The sequence below is a fragment of the Chroicocephalus ridibundus genome, chromosome 6 (genome assembly GCF_963924245.1).
Source record: "Chroicocephalus ridibundus chromosome 6, bChrRid1.1, whole genome shotgun sequence".
Taxonomy (NCBI): domain Eukaryota; kingdom Metazoa; phylum Chordata; class Aves; order Charadriiformes; family Laridae; genus Chroicocephalus; species Chroicocephalus ridibundus.
Window position 1 is genome coordinate 42,661,056 of NC_086289.1, and position 18,500 is coordinate 42,679,555.

At 42.1% G+C, this 18,500-nt stretch overlaps 1 protein-coding gene across 4 annotated transcripts in view; it reads left to right on the forward strand.

The window, feature by feature from the left end:
- The window catches only part of LOC134516818 (transmembrane 4 L6 family member 1-like), a 58,760-nt gene that overhangs the window by 11,880 nt on the left and 28,380 nt on the right, over positions 1-18,500 (forward strand). For all 4 annotated transcript variants that reach the window (XM_063337436.1, XM_063337434.1, XM_063337433.1 and 1 more), the window contains exons 7-8: positions 14,395-14,463; positions 16,309-16,561. The gene's annotated coding sequence lies outside the window, so the exon portion shown is untranslated. The remainder of the gene's footprint in view (positions 1-14,394; positions 14,464-16,308; positions 16,562-18,500) is intronic.

Consider the following 18,500-nt stretch of genomic DNA (forward strand, 5'->3'; position numbering starts at 1 on the left):
CAGAGCCTCACTGGCTTAGCATGTGACATTCTATTTGAGCAAACGCCTCTTTTTAAAGCAGGCTCTGCAGAGATACCTTCTCTTTCATATGTAGACTTGGTGTGTTGTTCTGTAGAATTTGTGTTAGAATGATTATTGCACCAATCTTCATTCCTACCAAATAGCGATAGATGTAATTCCATTGCCATCCCTGTGTGGACATAAGAATTCCATGTATTTTGAGATGGACAACAGTTTCCACTTTGCTTAGGAAGTTTTCATTCAAATTTGAAATAACCCTTCTTTTAAAAATGTTTGAGGCTTTGCTTTGATCTATATAGTGGATCTCTGCTGCATCTTCAAAGACAAAGCACCCAGAAACATCTAAAATTTTACCTTTTATGACCACAAAATCCCATGAAGTACATCATATCGAACTGTCCAAAGCTGTCTTGAACTGTTTAAAGCTATGGCTTCAGGTTAGGTGGCCAAGCTGAATAAACTGGTTTTCGCAGCCACCCTCCTTATAGAAATGGCACAGCTGAAAGAAACCCAACTCTGTGTTCATCTAGAGTAATTCCCTGATCTGGTTCATCACAAGCCACTTCAACAATTGTGCAGACACAAGGGAGCTGGCAGAGTGGGGACAGGGACATCTTGAACCACCACTGGTGCTCAGAAGTTTATTTGGAACCAGAACCTCGGCCTGTCAGCTTCAGGCTTCTCTGCAGAAACGGAAGGATATAAAGCACTTTTATCAATCTGGAGGGCCAGACCGAATGATTTTAGGCAAGTATCTTTTTAAGGTGACGGTAGTAATGCTAGAAATCCTATTTAAGTATATATGCAATTCTTGTAGTTGTGAGGTGCAACTGGAAGGGTTGTCAGTTTGTGAGAGGGCTCTCAAATGCCTTTTTCCCTGAAGGTACCAATAGGATTAAACACAGACTGGTACTGTCTCTGGCAGATAGTGTGTTTGGGGTTCTGCTGTAAAATATGAGTAAAACTTAAAGAAAATTAGTTACTACTATTTTAGGTACCTCAGTGAGTACGCTCCTATTGTTTTCAATAGCTAAATTCTGTCTAACTTCAGGAAGAAAGGATCATGGTCTTGCTTTTTTGATTAAAAGATGAAACTATGAAACCCATTTTCATGTCAGACTTAAGACTAGATTTTTGATCTCCATGTTTACTTCAGGGAGCCTGCTCTTAGACTAAGAAAATTATCACAGTAGGAAATAATCTTTGCAGGTAAAAAAATCTGCTCATTTATTTACTATGCACTCACTTGACCTTGAGTGGAGCAATTTCTACAATGAAATCTTACTTTTTCCAAAATGTTCTTCTCTATACAGTAGGAACCAACTGGGAAAATGCTAAAGGCTGTCAGGTTCTTTGGTGGGTTAATTGATAATCACATCTTTCTGATATTTCTTTTATTGCTTTAATCAAAGTAAGCATTTACATAGATCAAGAGAAGTAGGAAATGCTCACTGAAAGTTTTTATTATTGAGAATTATGGAATTCCCAATACCAGTCACTAAAGCAGTTTTTAATGGCTTGGGGAGTAAAAATGGTGCTTCATTTACAGAAGGACCACTAAGGAAAAATAACACTGTGATTCAGATGCCCGTGTGATATATGCTAACTTCTCTGTTAAGGAGTCCCTCTAGAGCATGTGTCTCAGAACAAGGCTGCGAGCAAAGACTATGTTGCAAGAAACAAGCGAAATAGTAAATCTGGACTGAGGTCAAATTGTGTAAAAGCAAAGGAACTAACTTATATTTATGTGTTGATGCTGAATTTTTGAAATGAGCCCCAGATGCTCATAGAAAAGAGAGGGGATCAAAAGCCAATAGGGCTGCCCAGCAATGATGTTGATGTCCCAAAATCATCTCTAGTAGGAGATGTTGGGTAGATGAGATTTATTCATTAAAATAGTGAGTAGAGCCAAAGAAATAAATCTGACTCACCATTTACATTTACCTAGCCTTGTCTGGGTATGACTGCTTAAGGAACAGTATTTTGACGTAATTTGTGAATGATTTAAGATGGGTGGAAGTAGGCAGGCTTGGTCCGAAGTATCAAGCTATCAAGACTGAGTGAAAACATGGGTAATGTATCTGGATTATTTGTCACCTATTGCCAGGACGCCGTGCTTTACAGCAGTACAATAGCTATATTTAGCTTCTCTTCCTGTTTTATGCTCTGTAGAAGACTCTGCTTCTGTATTCTGGAAACCCAGCTGGAAAGCTACAGGGTAGTCAGTAAATCTTTTCTGGCCTCAATATCTAACAAAATCACAGTGAAGCTAGTAAGCTCTTACTTAGAAAGTTTATACTCTGCATAACTCATGTCTCTCTTCTCAAAGGTTAGTAATACTGCAGTGACGTCGCTCAGCGACACTATTACTGATTCTGTTCTCTGATAACTGTGACAACCATTATGATGAGGTGGAAGTATTGGTATTGATCAGAAGATGCAGAGCCTGGTGGGGGCGAACAGGAAAAAAAGACATATCTAGAGACATGAGCTTTTGGAGGTTACCCCCTTTTACCTGGTTTGGGATTTTTAATTCTTAACTTACAAAACACTGTCAAAAATCTAAGACACTGAAAAAGCCTGGAAGGTTGGACAATATCTGTAAAAATAAGTGAAGCACCAGGTGGGGACTACAGTAAGTCCTAGAATCACTAGAACTGCAGAATGCTGAAATCATCTCTTTGGCCTTTTAAAATTGGGGGGGGGGAGACGACACACGGGACCAGTCATGGGGTCAAATCCATCTCTTTTCCACCCAGATTTATCTAGAACCACAGCACTGATTTCAGTAGAAGTAGATCAGGATCACAGAGGGATGTATTTCACATCAGAGTACATCAGATTTATTCAGCTTGTGACACACACAGTTAAGATGGCCCATTTATAAAAACACAAAGCAAAACAACCAAACCAACTAAACTCTCCAAAACTGCTCTTAGGGAATTTTTCCTTCACATAGGTAGGGATTTATTTGCTCTTGTAGGCAGCATGTCCTCTTGTTTTATGATCTGCCTGCTGTTACATTAACTTTGTACAGTGGCATTGTACTTTGGCATGAAAGACCTTTTATGAATCACATATGACAATGAGAGGTGCACATTTTATCATTCATTTAGCTGCGGCACATGGAGTTTTCCAAGTGACTTCTGTGGAAGTTTTCGTGTCTTAAAATTTGCCATTAAGCTCAGTTCAGTGGCAGTACCTCTCATTTGGCGTTCTGCCTTTAACAAGAACCTGACTGAAAGGTCTTGCAGGAGGCAACATTCTTTTAGATACATACCTATTAGAGAATAAAGACAGTTTGGTTTTTTCATTATTAACTAGTTGATAAGTTAATTCTGTTACAATTGCATGTTCATAGTCCAAATTCTTACATGTCATGAGGTGGTTCTGTTATTGAAATAGTAGATAAACCAGCTGATACAAAGATAAGACATTATAGACTGATAAAGATATACATATACATCCACAAATCTGAAAAAGTTCTTGGATTGCAGCAAAATGAGAAACACCCAGCTATTGATGTTAAGCCTGTAGAAACAAAGGTGGAATAAATGAGCCTGTTTAATAGGAGATGGGGAGCTTTATGCAGCAGCAGGCAGGGAACTGTATCCTGTGTAGTACAGCAGAGATGGAACTACAGTGATATAACTTAAATGCAAACAACTAATAGCAAAGATACCATGGAGTCTGTCTTATATTGTACTAATCAAGAAATAATCCAAAAAAGCCCTAATGAAATCCAGCTTTTGTCCCATTCCTTATGCTGTCACAGCCTCTGCCATTTCTCCTTTAACTTTTGTCCAGTTTTGCAAGGAAGCGCTATCATCTAAGTGACACAGAAATAAAACGTCATACCTTTAAATCCTGGATGGAAGGAGCACTGCCACAAGTTATAATCAATATTGAAGGAGAAGATGGCAGTGTCACCCTCTATACCTTTTGTCTCACTGGTGTAAAATGTTAATAAAAGCAAACTCTGAATTACAATTTTGAACAATCCACCTGAACACTAAAATGAGGTTAGCAGACCAATTAGTAATGTGGAAGGGGATCTGGTTCATAGTTTGTTTAGTGCTGGAGGTGCCATGGACAGAATGTTATCCTTCACTGTTGCCGTATGACTGTTGCTCACACAAGACACCATGGGTCCCACCTTGCAAAAAAGAGTGAATGACTGAATACATGGTGTGGTTCACATCAGCTCCATATCTCTGGCACCAGGAATTCCCATGGTGCTAGGAAACTAAGAACTTACTTAAACAACTCCCCTTCCCCTAAGAGTATCAGAAGCCCCTGGGATAATACTAGATACTCTTTTTAGTTGACCTTTTCTCTGGCAGACTAGTCTGTGTAGATGACTTGCCATTGATCAGAAACCTGCAGACTTTTTCTCTTGGACTGTGACACAGAGTATGTGTTTCTCTGTATTTGGGATTAAAAGGTTGACCTTATAGCCCCTTCCCCTACCTAAAGGGGGCCTACAGGAAAGATGGGGAGGTGATTAGGGAGTGTAGCAATAGGACAAGGGGTAATGGTTTTAAACTGAAAGAGGGAAGATTTAGACTAGATATAAGGAAGATACTTTCCACAATAAGGGCAATGGAACACTGGAGCAGGTTGCCCAGAGAGGTGGTAGATGCCCCATCCTGGGAAACATTCCAGGTCAGGTTGGCTGGGGCATTAAGCAACCTGGTCTCGTTGAAGATGTTCCCTCCCATGGCAGGGGGGTTGGACTAGATGACCTCTAAAGGTCCCTCCCAACCAAAACCATTCTGTGATTCTGTGGCTCTATGATGAAGATGAATCAAAACCTGAACGTATCTTCCATAGATCGTATTTTGAAATTGTGGCATGTGCCACATTTTAGGATAGTGCACGCAGTTTTTTGCTTAAAAGGAGAATGCTTCACATCATATATACTTAAGCCCATTCAGTAAAGGATGGCAAGAAATTATTGTCACCACTGCCAAAATAATCATATGCATTCTTCTGTGTATTAAGAAGACCAGAGGATGGTTCCTTTGTGAGGACCGCTCCTAGGAAAGAACAAGTCTGCAATGCAGATGTTTGTAGTGCTGAGCAGTCTCATGATTCCTGAGAAAATCACACTAGTTTACTTTATAAAAGGAATTTTATTCAGGTATTTCGTAAGACAAATTTTGGGTGACTTTTCAAGTTTGTATATAAGGCAACATGAATGAAGTCCCCAGGTTCTTGGTGGAAGAGCAGATCTAGTAGAATAGCCTGGACAGTGACAGTGGTTGTTCCCAGCGGACTGGAAGATCCCTATCAAGCACGGTGCATTCAGTGCTGTTGACACAGATGGTTTTAGGAGGAGCCTGTAACTGATGATTCATTGAACAGTTTCTGGGAGTTGTGCTGTATTTGTTTTTCTTGCTCTGCCATTGTGATTCCTCTCGTAGCCATTTTGCTAGGAGTAGTGGAGGCCGTGAACAACATAAGCTGTTTGGTACCCTTTTGGAAAGCATGGCCCTTTACATCCCACTCCACTCAGCTGCTGGCTGCGTGCTGCTTTGGCCTGTGTCATATCTACCTGAGGAGCTGGATCTACCTGTCCTCCTCCTCATGGAACAGACACTGTTGGACACATCACCACTGATTGTTAGTTGGGCCCCTCAAGGAGAGAGGAGCCTCTGGTCCTGTGTGTGTAAAAGCAATGTGGGCGTGATCACTGAGGAGTGCGTTTTGAAAGGCTCATGCTCATAAATTTAGCATTTCATGCCAAGAAGCACAGCTATTATGCAACAGAAAAGCAGACAGAGAAACAAATGAAGAAGTCCTGACTGACAGCACAATCTACATGTGGTGTTTATTAGGATGTCAGCATTAGGCCAATATAAGCAGTTGTCATGGCTTTCTACAGCCTGCTATTGCTTCGGTGGCAAAGATTCAGAACTTGAAAACTCTCCATACTTCACCTGATTTGTTAAACAGACTTTCAAGACATTCCCAGTGGGTAGAAAGCATCTGTAATTTGTCTCCCAGTTACAGCATAGTGACTCAGTAACAGATATAGGGGAAATATCTGCTGTAGCTGGAACATAAATCTGACTTCTTTTTTTCCCCACCTTCCCTATCAGACTAGAATGTGGCTTTTTTTTGGCAGTTGTGAATCCTGGCTTGCAGTAAGAGGAAAAGGTTTAAATTGTGTTGCATCCACCACCCTGTCATCCTGATTTACTGAAAGTGGCTCAAAGGCAGGTGCTTCTACCAGGACCTTGCCAGGCTTTCAAGCTGAGCTTCTCAACAGTCCTGCTCTTTCCCTCTCACTCCATTGTCAGTACCATGGAAGACTAGCCAGACTCCTCCCTTCAACTAGATTCTTATTTATGCATGGCCTTTTTAAACTATGGCCAACGTTCATGTGAGGGTTTAAGTTACACTGACTTATTGGCAGGGTTGGCTTAAGGGGCAGTGGCATCCAGCCTGAGCTGTAAAACAAAACTCAGGTTGACTCAAATCTCTTTCCAGGGAAAAACCAAGTGACTTGAACACTCAGTTCCTCTCAGAGGGGTTCTTCCCTTCCGTTCTAGCCCACATTTTCCAACTCTGGTCATCTATCTGGGAGGAGAACCAGTGAGCCCATTGTCAAGCATTAGCCACAACTGCTTGTCCTGGAATAAATACTCCATTGTGGAGACTCTGAGGGCTGATAGCTGGGGTGGAGTTGGTCTTTGAATGTTGTGTCATCCTGTCCTGTTCAACAGCATTTTCCTAGCAATTGTGGAGTCACGATGGAAGGCACTCCTTTTCTGGCATGCTTTGGGAGGCTGTTTCCTCCTCTCCTCATCTCCTCAGTCACACAGAGTCCGTGCTATGCAGAGAAAGGTGAAATGACATGTTTTCCTATGGAAAAACAATAGGAATGGAAGGCCACTCAGTTTTGGTAGTTTCACAAGGATGTAAGCAGTGATGATACTTTATCAGTTCTTTGCCTGGTTTCTTAAAACACAGACAGGAAATGATCTGCAAACTACATAGAGGCTGAGAAATGACAGGAACTGATAATTTGATAGATATAAAGGATAAATATAAATACAGCTACGTGCCCTGTGGCTATATATAAACCTGCAGAGTGCAGGTTTACCAGTAGCTGGTAAATGAAAAAGTTCAGTAGTCATAAGCAGTGAGTCTGAAACAGAACCAGGTGTAGCGTAGATGGTAACCTGAAAAGTAGAGTAAATTATCCTGGATGCAGCATACACTAGTTCACCATCCTTTTCTGGGTTAGCCCTCCGAGATACCACCAGTTCTATTATCACAAGAAGTTCCATTTTTTTGGTGCCATGGATTTCTTGCTAACCTTGGTAATCAGATTTTGATTTTGTTCAGATAGATGAATATGGCTTAACATGTATTTTGATGTATCTGATCCTTTTTAATTGTAGATAGGTGCGTCTTGATCAGTTCTTGTGTCAATGACTGAACTCATTAGACAGTTACGACCCAAGGTCACAAGTTCTTGCTCTTGTGATTTGTGTAGCTGCTTCCATATTCTAAATGTAGTTTGGATATCTGGAGCTTCATAAGCTCCTGTGAGAAATACTGATCCTGCCTCCAATTAAGCCAGGGAGGATTTTGCTACGAATTTATAGGTAGGATTGGATTTGCAGTAGCATAGCTGAAAACAAGTTTGTTCAAGCCTCTGCTGCTGCAAGTAAATTTGTGTGTATATGTGTTTGTATGTATCTTATATATATGGTGACACACTGATCTCAAGCAAGAAATAGAGAAGGAAGTTCCTATATAAAATCCCTCTGAACACACTTAACACGGTGGTGTGTTTCTTGTTGTGTTGTGCCATTCCATTGAGGACGGGAGGGGCTGGTAAACTGTGGACCAAGTTCCTTTTCTTTGGAGAGAGAACAAAGAATAATGACCTGAAAAATGTCTCCCTTCCTGCTACCCCAGTCTTCATTGCAGTGAAGGATCACATTAGTACAAGGTCTCTTTTGGAGAATACAGGAAAGCCCCTGGCTCTGACACCAGTGTAAGGAAGCCAGGCAGACAGACAGAGGAGACAGACCCACTCCTCTTCGCTAGTAATTCAGACAAGCCAGTCCTGCTCTGTGAAATCCATGGGTATGCCACGTGTATCGGTGAAATGATAAAACAGCAGGGCTGCATAAGGGGGGCTGTGTTTGTGCAAAGTAAAAGCCACAATCACACCCATATCCACAGCCTTGACACAGGAGCAATTCATTCCCTCTTCACTTCTCTGTCAGACCTGGGGGCTAGCTGTGTGGTGAGGCATGTGAACCCAGAGAAGGGAAAAATGTCTAAGAGGCAGCTAGGTATCCTGAGCTTCCCTGTGACGGTGTTTTACTGTCGCAGCCCCAGCTACCGGACTTCCCCTGGGCTCTGAGGTTGGACTGGTAACATCCACAGTTTCCCTAGTACCTTGTTTGACCTTTGTTCTCTTCCTGACGTTTCTGTTCAGATAAGAGCTTGTGACAGACGCAGCTTGGCCGAGGTGGTATTTTAAGTTGCACATTGATATCATTGCAAATACAGGAAAGCAAAGTATGCTAATGAAGAGTATTGAAGAGAAGTGGGCTGGAAGGTATGTTAGAACTAAAACAAGCCTGGATTCGTGTCCTGTATGGGCAGTTCTGCTATCGATAGTCAGGACTTACCTGTGGATGTTATCTACTTGGATTTTTGCAAAGCTTTTGACACTGTTTCCCACAGCATTCTCCTGGAGAAACTGGCTGCTCATGGCCTGGACAGGTGTACTCTTCGCTGGGTAAAAAACTGGCTGGATGGCCGTGCCCAGAGAGTGGTGGTAAATGGAATTAAATCCAGTTGGTGTCCAGTCACAAGTGGTGTCCCCCAGGGTTCGGTGCTGGGGCCGGTTCTCTTTAATATCTTTATCAATGATCTGGATGAAGGGATTGAATGCACCCTCAGTAAGTTCGCAGATGACACTAAACTGGGCGGGCGTGTTGATCTGCTTGAGGGTAGGTTGGCTCTGCAGAGGGATCTGGACAGGCTGGACCGATGGGCTGAGACCAATGGTATGAGGTTCAACAAGGCCAAGTGCCGGGTCCTGCACTTGGGTCACAACAACCCCATGCAGCGCTACAGGATTGGGGCAGAGTGGCTTGAAAGCAGCTCAACAGAAAAGGACTTGGGAGTGTTGGTTGACAGCCGGCTGAATATGAGCCAGCAGTGTGCCCAGGTGGCCAAGAAGGCCAACAGCATCCTGGCTTGTATCAGGAATAGTGTGGTGAGCCGGACTAGGGAAGTGATCATCCCCCTGTACTCGGCACTGGTGAGGCCCCACCTCGAGTACTGCGTTCAGTTTTGGGCCCCTCGCTACAAGAGGGACATTGAGGTGTTGGAGCGTGTCCAGAGAAGGGCTACAAAGCTGGTGAGGGGCCTGGAGGACAAACCTTATGAAGAACGACTGAGGGAGCTGGGGTTGTTTAGCCTGGAAAAGAGGAGGCTGAGGGGAGACCTTATCACCCTCTACAACTACCTGAAAGGAGGTTGTAGAGAGATGGGGGCTGACCTCTTCTCCCTGGTGACAAGTGATAGGACGAGGGGAAACGGGTTCAAGTTACGTCAGGGGAGGTTTAGATTAGATATTAGGAGACATTTTTTCACTGAAAGGGTTATTAAACATTGGAATAGGCTGCCCAGGGAGGTGGTGGATTCACCATCCCTGGAGGTGTTTAAAAAAAGGGTAGATGGGGCACTGAGGGACATGGTTTAGAAGTGGCTTTTGTCAGGGTAGGCTAAAGGTTGGACTCGATGATCTTAAAGGTCCCTTCCAACCTCAACAATTCTATGACTTAGATATGATTTCAGCTTCCAAGAAAGATCAAATTAATTAGGTCCTAGACTGAGTTTCTGCTACAGGTAGATAATTGTCAGCTTAGAGTGGGAGATTCCTCTGCCTCTCTTGAGAATGAAAATAGGTCAGATGAAGAAGCCTCAATTTTAATGTCCTATTCCAAGTCAAGTTTTTATTCCATGACATCACTCTGATATCTGATAGCCCAGTCCTTTCTTATTAGAAACAAATATTTGAAAAAAAGTTTTGATTTCTGTTGTTGTCAGACATATGCTTAAGGTACTGACATTTTCATTCAAATGGAAATTACACAGGAATTTATTTTTCTAATTGAATTTTTACAGCTTTACTGTAACTTAGCTTTATATTTCTTTGATGTTTTGCTGTTCTGCCGTTCTGTAGTCATGTTCTGTTACTTTACATTTTACCCACCCCCACTACCCATTCACCAGCTTTCCCACAAATGCCCTTTGCTATGTGGAACATCCTCTGTTAAGGTTTTAATAATCCCATTCCTTCATTCTCCTCAAGGCATACTCTAACCATGGGGACAAAAGTAACTGCCAACCAGTAGCAAAAAGGCATGTGGCCCCTAAGCATTCTCTGATGCTTCTCTGATTTATTTTACTTTTAAGCCAGTAAAAATTATGTAACTATGTGTATGTAATGCCTCTTTTTACTACTATTTGTTGAGTCTTGTGATATTTATTTTTAGTCCTTTGCAGAAAATGTGTTTCGTTAGGTATTAATCAAAATTGTTTTTTTTATAAACCACAATGCCTGTAGCAGAAAACAAAGGAACTTCAATACTGCTGCGGGCCATCTAAGCACCACTGAAATACTTTCAATAATCAGCACTGAGGTATTTTCCAAAATGGGAGAACAAAGGAGCTATTTCCTTTAGGACTACCTATTTCTGTGGGGGGGTGTATGTACTTTACAGTTTTGCTGTAATTTTTTGTCAAGCCCCCAAAATTAAAATGCTCAGAATTATTTACAGAGGTCATGCAGAGTTTACAGTTGCATATTCTTCCTGTTACCCTGAGTGCTGAAGTGCACAACTCTATCAGGCACCGTTATTCTCTTGTTGAGTATAATTTAGTTTTTTTTCTTCTTCCTCTTGACCTTTCAGAAGTAGGGAAACAGGCAAGCCATGCCTGGGAAAGCATGCCAGTTTCTTCAAGTTTGAGAAACAGATGAATCTGCCTCATGGTTTTACAGCTTTTGTTCTTCCAATGGATGAACGGGTTCTCCTGCCTTGCGGGGGAAGCATCACCAGATGCTTGGCTGTCCGTAACTCCTGTAACTTCTTTCTCAGAGTGTCCATTTGTCGCTCACTTATCATATGTCTTCAGAGCCTGGTAGTGTTCATATTGACTCAGGATGTTTCTGAAGAGTGCAGCGATATACAGTGTGCCTCCATGTGTGTTATCCCCGCCAAAAACAGTGTTCTTCATGCTTTGGTCTGCTTCTAGTTTCTCCTTCTAGCAGTCATCACAAGAAAATTTTAGTTGTAAGTATCATTTGTACAGGTTCTGTGAAGCTTTTGAAAACATGAGAAATTGAAATTGCTGTTGCTTGGGTGAAATCTTGGCTACAGCCTGAAGTACGTAGTTCCCACCAAATTCAGTGGGGGCAGATTTTAATCCTTGTATTGTTGTTTCTGACAGTTTTTTATGTCGACCTTTTTAATTTGTCATACTTCTGTGTCTTCTGCAACAACAAACATCTTTAAACTAAGAATATTTCACATCTTCCTTCTTTGCATCTGTAAGCACTCAGATCCTTATTATCTGGCCATGTAGTGGCTGGCCAGTTTTGCTGTTTTTCTTTCCCTTCCACTCTCCTTTCAAGGGGACTTTCAGACTGCCCAGATTTTGATCGACCTCTCTGGTGCCAACATCTGGAAGACCGGTAATGATGCTACTGTGGCTGCTGCCCTCAGTGCCACCAGACCTGTCGGTGCTGGCATAGGGGGAGATTGCTTTTGTCTTACTGGGATGCAAACATCAAGTGCAGGCATGGTCTTAAAGGAAGGTTCCAGAGACCAAGTCCGGGCATTCTTACCCCTTGGTAGATACCAGTGCTATTAGAGAAAAATCCTCCTGTGGATTCATTAACTCACTTTACCTAGGAACAAATTGTGGCCTAAGTGGCCCCAAATGTAAAGCAGGAAAAACACTACAAATTTATATGGAGTTGCTTTGCTTTTACCCTGGGAGAGAATACCTGTATCTTTCTCATCTTTCTAGACTTAGAGGAGGTGGGACCAAAGGAGAACTGGTTCTTTGTTTCTGCTGCTTGTATTGCTGACAAACAACATGCCCCCTATGCTAGCTCTTCAGCACCATGTGGGCTCCTCTGGCAGTGAGGAGGTGGGAGCCGCACATCAGTCGAACCGAGTATCTCTCCAGTTGCATCCCCACTGCTTGGCTTCATACTTGTGTTGTCCAGGTGAATTGTTCACATGCTCCATGGAAATGACACGGTTGTGGCCCATTGGGTCTTTCGCTTCTCCCACCCATCTTCCTGTAAGGGGTGTGTCTGCCTTAAAGGTGTCTTTGCTCAAAAATCCCTTACGTGGAAATGGTTCATGTGTCTCAGAGGAAAATAACGGACCCTGGTTTGCAGAAAAGAATTCCTATCGTTTAAAAGATGTTAATCTTATGTTAGGATATTGGTACTTGGAATATCTGGATGGTTTGGTTAGGTTCAGTTTTACTTACAGATCACCTGAGCAAAAGGAGGGCACTTCTCATTATGGATCATAAATTGCTGATTGCATAGGGAGGCAGACTGAAGAAAGACAAGAAGGCTGTCTTTTCTGTGGAGGTGGAACTGGATCGTTCCTATTTCCATTTTGGATCAAATCTGAAAGACTGTTATTGTTTTGAATTTGTTCAAATTTAAGAATTGCCATGGATCATATCTGCCGAGCTGTACGTCTCAGGTACTTAGATGGGATTCTGTACAGCATTTGATTGACAATAAGAATGCTATTATGTATTGCATTCATTTCAATCCAGTTGGTGTGAGACTGGGATGCTTAATGCCTCATATTTACCTTACTCATAACTACAAACATGCTTGCAGCTGGCATGTCCATCTCCCATGCTGATTTCACTGGCGACGCTTGTTAAGAATGGGGTCAGAGTCCATGTTTACACTTCATTTCCTCTTCAGTTGCCTGTTTAACTATCTGCTGCTTGAATTCTGTTCAAAAGAGAGATTTTCATGACCAAATAGTATTTTCTTCCATGCCACACTCCACTTCCAAGCCATAACAAGAATCAAGAAGTTCTAAAGGAAGCAGCCAGTTGGGTTTTTAGCTTTGGGATGCCTAGAAATCACGATTGTGACTTCTATCTTTGTTTTCCAGAATAAAGACTACATTTAATTTTTAGTTACACATTAAGGATCTAGTACCATACCCTGTATGTATCCATGGTTCCTACTGACTTCTGTGGGAAGCCTTTTTGGAGAAGAAATGCAGAGTTGAGTTGTCTTACCAAAATCTTTCTTCATCCACAATGAAGGCACTGCGTTGCCCAACATGTCTCAAATTGCTGGTGGCTTGACCTTGCAGTCTCTGTTCTTCCAGTTGTTGGCATTAGGCTCCACAGACTCTAGTAGCGCTCATCCTTATGGGCAACATGTGACTACATGTTTGTGGCCTTCCCTGCAGTGGATTTATTCCTTAGTCACTGCTGGAGTGGAGAGCAGAATCTGAGCATTTTGCCTTTGCACTGTTGTAGTTGTTCATCGATTTCTCAGTTAACAAATAAATTACAAAAATGAGGCAGATCATACAATGGTAAGTCTAATTTCTTACCAATTCTGTGAAAGTCTGTATTCCTTTTAAGAACCAGTTGAAAATGTATAAAATCTTGGGTGTTTCATGAATTGCATGCTGTTCGTTGACAGCCCCATGCTATCCAAAGAAAAGCCCATGGAGGCAAGGACGTGACGCGCTATTGCGGTTATAAGACTATTACTACTTTTTTTTAGCTTGTATTTCTTAGCTAGAGTTTTGGAGGGAGAAGAGGACGTACCCCACACCTTCTCCCAACGTCTTTGCCCCTTCCATTCTTCCTTTGCTGTTGCAGCTTTGAGAGGCTTACTGTGTTCCTCTTCTCAGAGTGTTCATATGAGGGGTGGGGTGTTTTTCACCCTCCACCAAATCACCTTGTAATCACGAAATTTGCATTAGGTACAGCAACAAATTGGTTGCTTTGCAAACAGGTCTAAGGCATATGAACTGTTTTGTATTACATACTGTTTGTGCCTGGTAATTATTGATTTGTTGTTATCAGATTTGCCAAGCTAGGAGTAGATTTATATTGCTGGTAAAAGCATCCACGTTAAACTTCAAATGATCCTTGGCACTGAAAATCTTGCCTCGGGGTATGCTCTGTCCCTCCTTGTAGCATAATTCTTGTCATTGTCACTATGCAGTATCTGTTTAGACAGGGCTCTGTTGCTGAATTGTTACTAAACAAAAGGATATTCTACCTGTTCCTTCATCTAGTTACACCTTCCTTTTTTTTCAGGCAAAGTTTGTCCCAGCTTGAAACTGAATTTAGTGTTACTCCCTCACTGAAAGCCCATGTGCTTCTCAGGTATAGTATACTAGTATCCTGTCAAGAGTAGAGTTGGAATATGTTAACTATTTCACAGATTTGTCTTTTCTTATACTGTAAAGTTTCTTTTATTTCCTGAGATTTGACATGGACCATTTCATTTTGTCAACATAGTTATTGAAAATGTTGAAGGTACCTTTTTCTGAAGGAATGTGACCGTCTGGGTTTCAAAAGTGAAAACAAATTTTAAACTTATATTCTAAATCAGATCTTTTTGTTTCAAAACACGCAAGACAAATCTTTATTGCTTTTTTCAGGAACAGGTTATATCCAGTTTTATAGATGGACCTTCACTTGTGTGCTCAAAGTCGACACAAATCGTGAATTCCTTTTCACTCCTTTAGTTTAAACTCTACCATGAAGTATAAAAAGATGGTGCAACACTGTGTGCTGATGCATTTCCCACTGAAGTGTGGAATATACAAAAAGTGAAGAGCATCTGTATTTTTCTTTATGTATCATTGAAACAACACCAACTACATTTAATGAGAGGAGAAATGGTTTTACCGTAAATAGGTTAATTAATGGAGGTTTTGCAGAAGCCTCTGTTAAATTGGTTTTATTTCCATGGCAACTCTTTCTGCTTCCTGGATAACTTCGTTTCAGTAAATGCAAGACTGAAGTGAGTGGAAGATAGGCCTTTCTGTGTAGTAATAAGTGGGCAACTACAATAAATTTCCGTATCATGAGCGGATAAATATAGGCACTTAACCTTGTTGTGTAGGGAATGTAATGTTACAGGTTGCTGAGAACCAAATGTCAGCAAAAATAAAGAGGTAATTGAGAGTGAGAGCCTATTGATAGTGCCAGTTCATCCATGCTAAAAGCACATACAGGATCTCAGCTGTAGGAAACATAGTGCATTGGGTTTTGTTTCCTTTCTTTCTGCTGTGAAATTTTATTGTGTTTACTAGTGTGACCAGAGCCAGGTAACTGTTAATCTATTCTATAAAAAACCCTCTTGCTCCTGTTTCTGCTTCAAATTGGAAGTTGGCTACCATGCGATTAGAAGGTCCAGAGAGAAGTCTACCTGGACACTGTTTATTTCAGAGATATATCATGTATGTGTTTAGGGATTTGTTTTGTTTTTCTGAAGGAATGGAAGCAATCCAGTTTGAATGCAAAAGACTGGGTTGTTCCATGAAACTGTAAGAACGGCAAGGTTAGGGTTGGTTACAAATCTTTTTTTTTTTTTCCAAACAGCAAAATACAATTTTGATCTTTTTTGCACATGCCTTTCCTCTCAAAACTATAATGTAGCATGTCTTACAATAATTTATGTGCTCAGACTCCATTTGTTAAACTATTTTTGTAAATGGTTAAAACTGTGGTCACAGGTGACTCACCTTCAGCAGATTAGTTATCGCTTGTGTTAATATTTAATGGTATGGTACCAGGCTGTACCCTGTTACTTTCAGAACACTCCATATTGTTTTGAGAGATAATTCATCTCCTGCCTCAATACCAGGTACCTGGGATAGAGCTTGCTGTGTGGTCTCAAAGATCTGGTGCTTCTGTTGCATTCGTCTTTGTGTAAAGGCTGTGATGGATCCTGACAGTGCAAATGTTAAGATTCCAAAAGCCTAATTCTGGTCTTGCTCATAGTGATTAGGAAGAAGTTAGAAATCAATTCGGTGAGAAAAAAAAATAAATAAATTAGAAATAATTCTAGTTAGTTATCTGTAACTCATTGTGAAAAATATGCTGACGCTTTCGAAGCTGGCCTGAGTTCAAGGGACTGTAGCAGCCCTTAGATTTCGTATTTAACTTTTTTCATATCTCTGTTTTAAGCTGTCTTTTTCCTACATCTCCTTCTGCCCACAGTGCCTGAGACCAGCTGCACTGCTGAGACGGGCTGCTTTCTGCCACTGCTGCCCAGCGTGGGTCACCACTCTGCCTCGCCTCCCACTCCTCTGGCCATCACCCATGTCCCTGCTCGCTCGACACACCATAATCTTTCTGCTGGTGAGAGACATCGACAAGAGATATACTTAAGAAGGTACCTCTGTGCTGCAGAAACAGGGACCTGAAAAAACACCCTAATGATTTATACACTCTTACCCTCTTTGGCAGTTAGGTAAGCTTCTTCGGTTTCTCCCCCTTCTCCCTCTGTTAACGTTTTTAACACTTTCGCAAGAGGACAGAAAATGCATTCCCTGTTGAGAGGATCGCCCTGGCCGTCCCCCTCTGCCGTGGCCGGCTGCCAGCTGCCATGGCTGGTGTGTGGGCAGCCAGAGCTCAGCCTCCTTGCTGGGACCACCAGCAGCACAGTGTGGCAACCGGCCAGGGTCTGCCTGGGCATCCACCACCCCCAGAGGAGGAGGCATGGCACTGACTTGCTGGCAGCAACGATTGTGTGTCTGTGCAGAGGATCAAGGGGCTGATCTGCCCAAAAAGTAGTTGTTTGTTGGCTGTGTTTTAATTTCCTCCCTTGGGCTAGTTTTTATCCACTTTAGTTCTCTGATCTGGTCGAAGCAAGGCCACAGGAATGCCAGGACCAGTATCAGGGAAGAAGCAGGAATACATAGCTGCAAGTAGAGAACGGGACTGAATCCCTGGGAACAATTTATGGTTAGATCAGTTTAACTCAACTGTTAAATTGCACCTTGAGACTGTGAAGCTAACTGCTGTGGTACTGTGCCTTTCTATGCAGTAACATTAGTCAGTAATCAGTAATATTAAAGTTTTATGGATGGCTATTTTCATTAAGGTAACTTTTGCCAATCATATGCACTTAGTCTCATATTCACTTAGCCTAAAACAAGGCAATGCTGGCTGCAGCTCGTTCTGCACAGGAGGTCTGAGTCTGGCCTAATTAGCAAGATGCTTCATCAGGAGGATGTTGCTGACCTTGGTGGAATTCAGCTATTTTAAAATGAGTGTGGATGACGGGCAGGTGGATGCAGTGGTGTGCTGTGGTGGTCCCGGTTCTTACAAGAGAAATCCCTGGATGTGTTCAGTGCAAATTGTTCCCTCTGCTGTTCTGGAAGGTGGGTGTGAAATCCAGTGTTTGTGCTGATGGGGAAAATGTGCAAGTTATGGTGCTCTTGAGATGCTCTTTCTATTTCTTTGCTGTTCTGCCTGTCCCTGTATGCTGTGCAGTGTGCCCCAGGTAAAAATCCACAAGCAGCCCCTTTTCCTGCTGTCCCTCCAGCTCAGCTGGGAGGCAAACACAGAGCAAACAAGGCCAGGGCAGGCTTTTCCCTTTGTTCTTGCCGAAGGGATGGCAGTGGGGGTCCAGCATGGGGTGGCAGGCTACCCTGGAAGCGGGTCTCCCCAAAATGCTGTTTGACGTTCCCTGCCCTAGGGAAGGACAGCCTCAAGCCATGGCTCAGAGAGGTTGTACCTCAGCTTGGGTTCCATAGTCGGACTTTGCTCACGGTTAGAATGTGTATCAGCATTGGGTTTAACAAAATTTGCGTGAGGTGTGGGTTAACAGCAGGATACTGCTTTGGAAGCTGGCAAAAACTTACTGTGGTGAGGTCTCATGCCTTGGTTTGCCTAATGTAGAGGTGTTGTTTTGCTTTAATTCTTTTTGAGTTATCTCTGTTTCTGTTTTCCCTTTTGGACTGCTAGCAGTCTGGGCTGTTTGTAGGAACCAAGAATGGACTTACATATCTGGTACTAAGGGTTTATTTTAATAGGTTCAAGTTCAGTGTGTGTGAATTGATTGTATGTTTGTTAATTTGTTGGTAGCTAACCCTTACATCATTTAGAGCTGCTGGAATAACTGTTTTCAAACTTATCTTTCTCTTCTTTTCACTGAGGGGGATTATTTTTTTTTTTTAAATGATGGATGTATTTCAAAAACCTCAGTAAACCTTGTAGGTTAGTTGCAGCGAAGTAAGTTATTTTAGATCATCACCAGTCTGTGTCATAATACCGTGGCAGGTTGTGCCTAATTGACCTGACAGGGGATTCTCCTTGGTTCCTCTGACAGTCATTACTGTGTGACCTCATGCAAGTGCTTCAGCTGCTGTCACACCCTTGCCTTTTTGAGCAAAAGTATTGTGTAC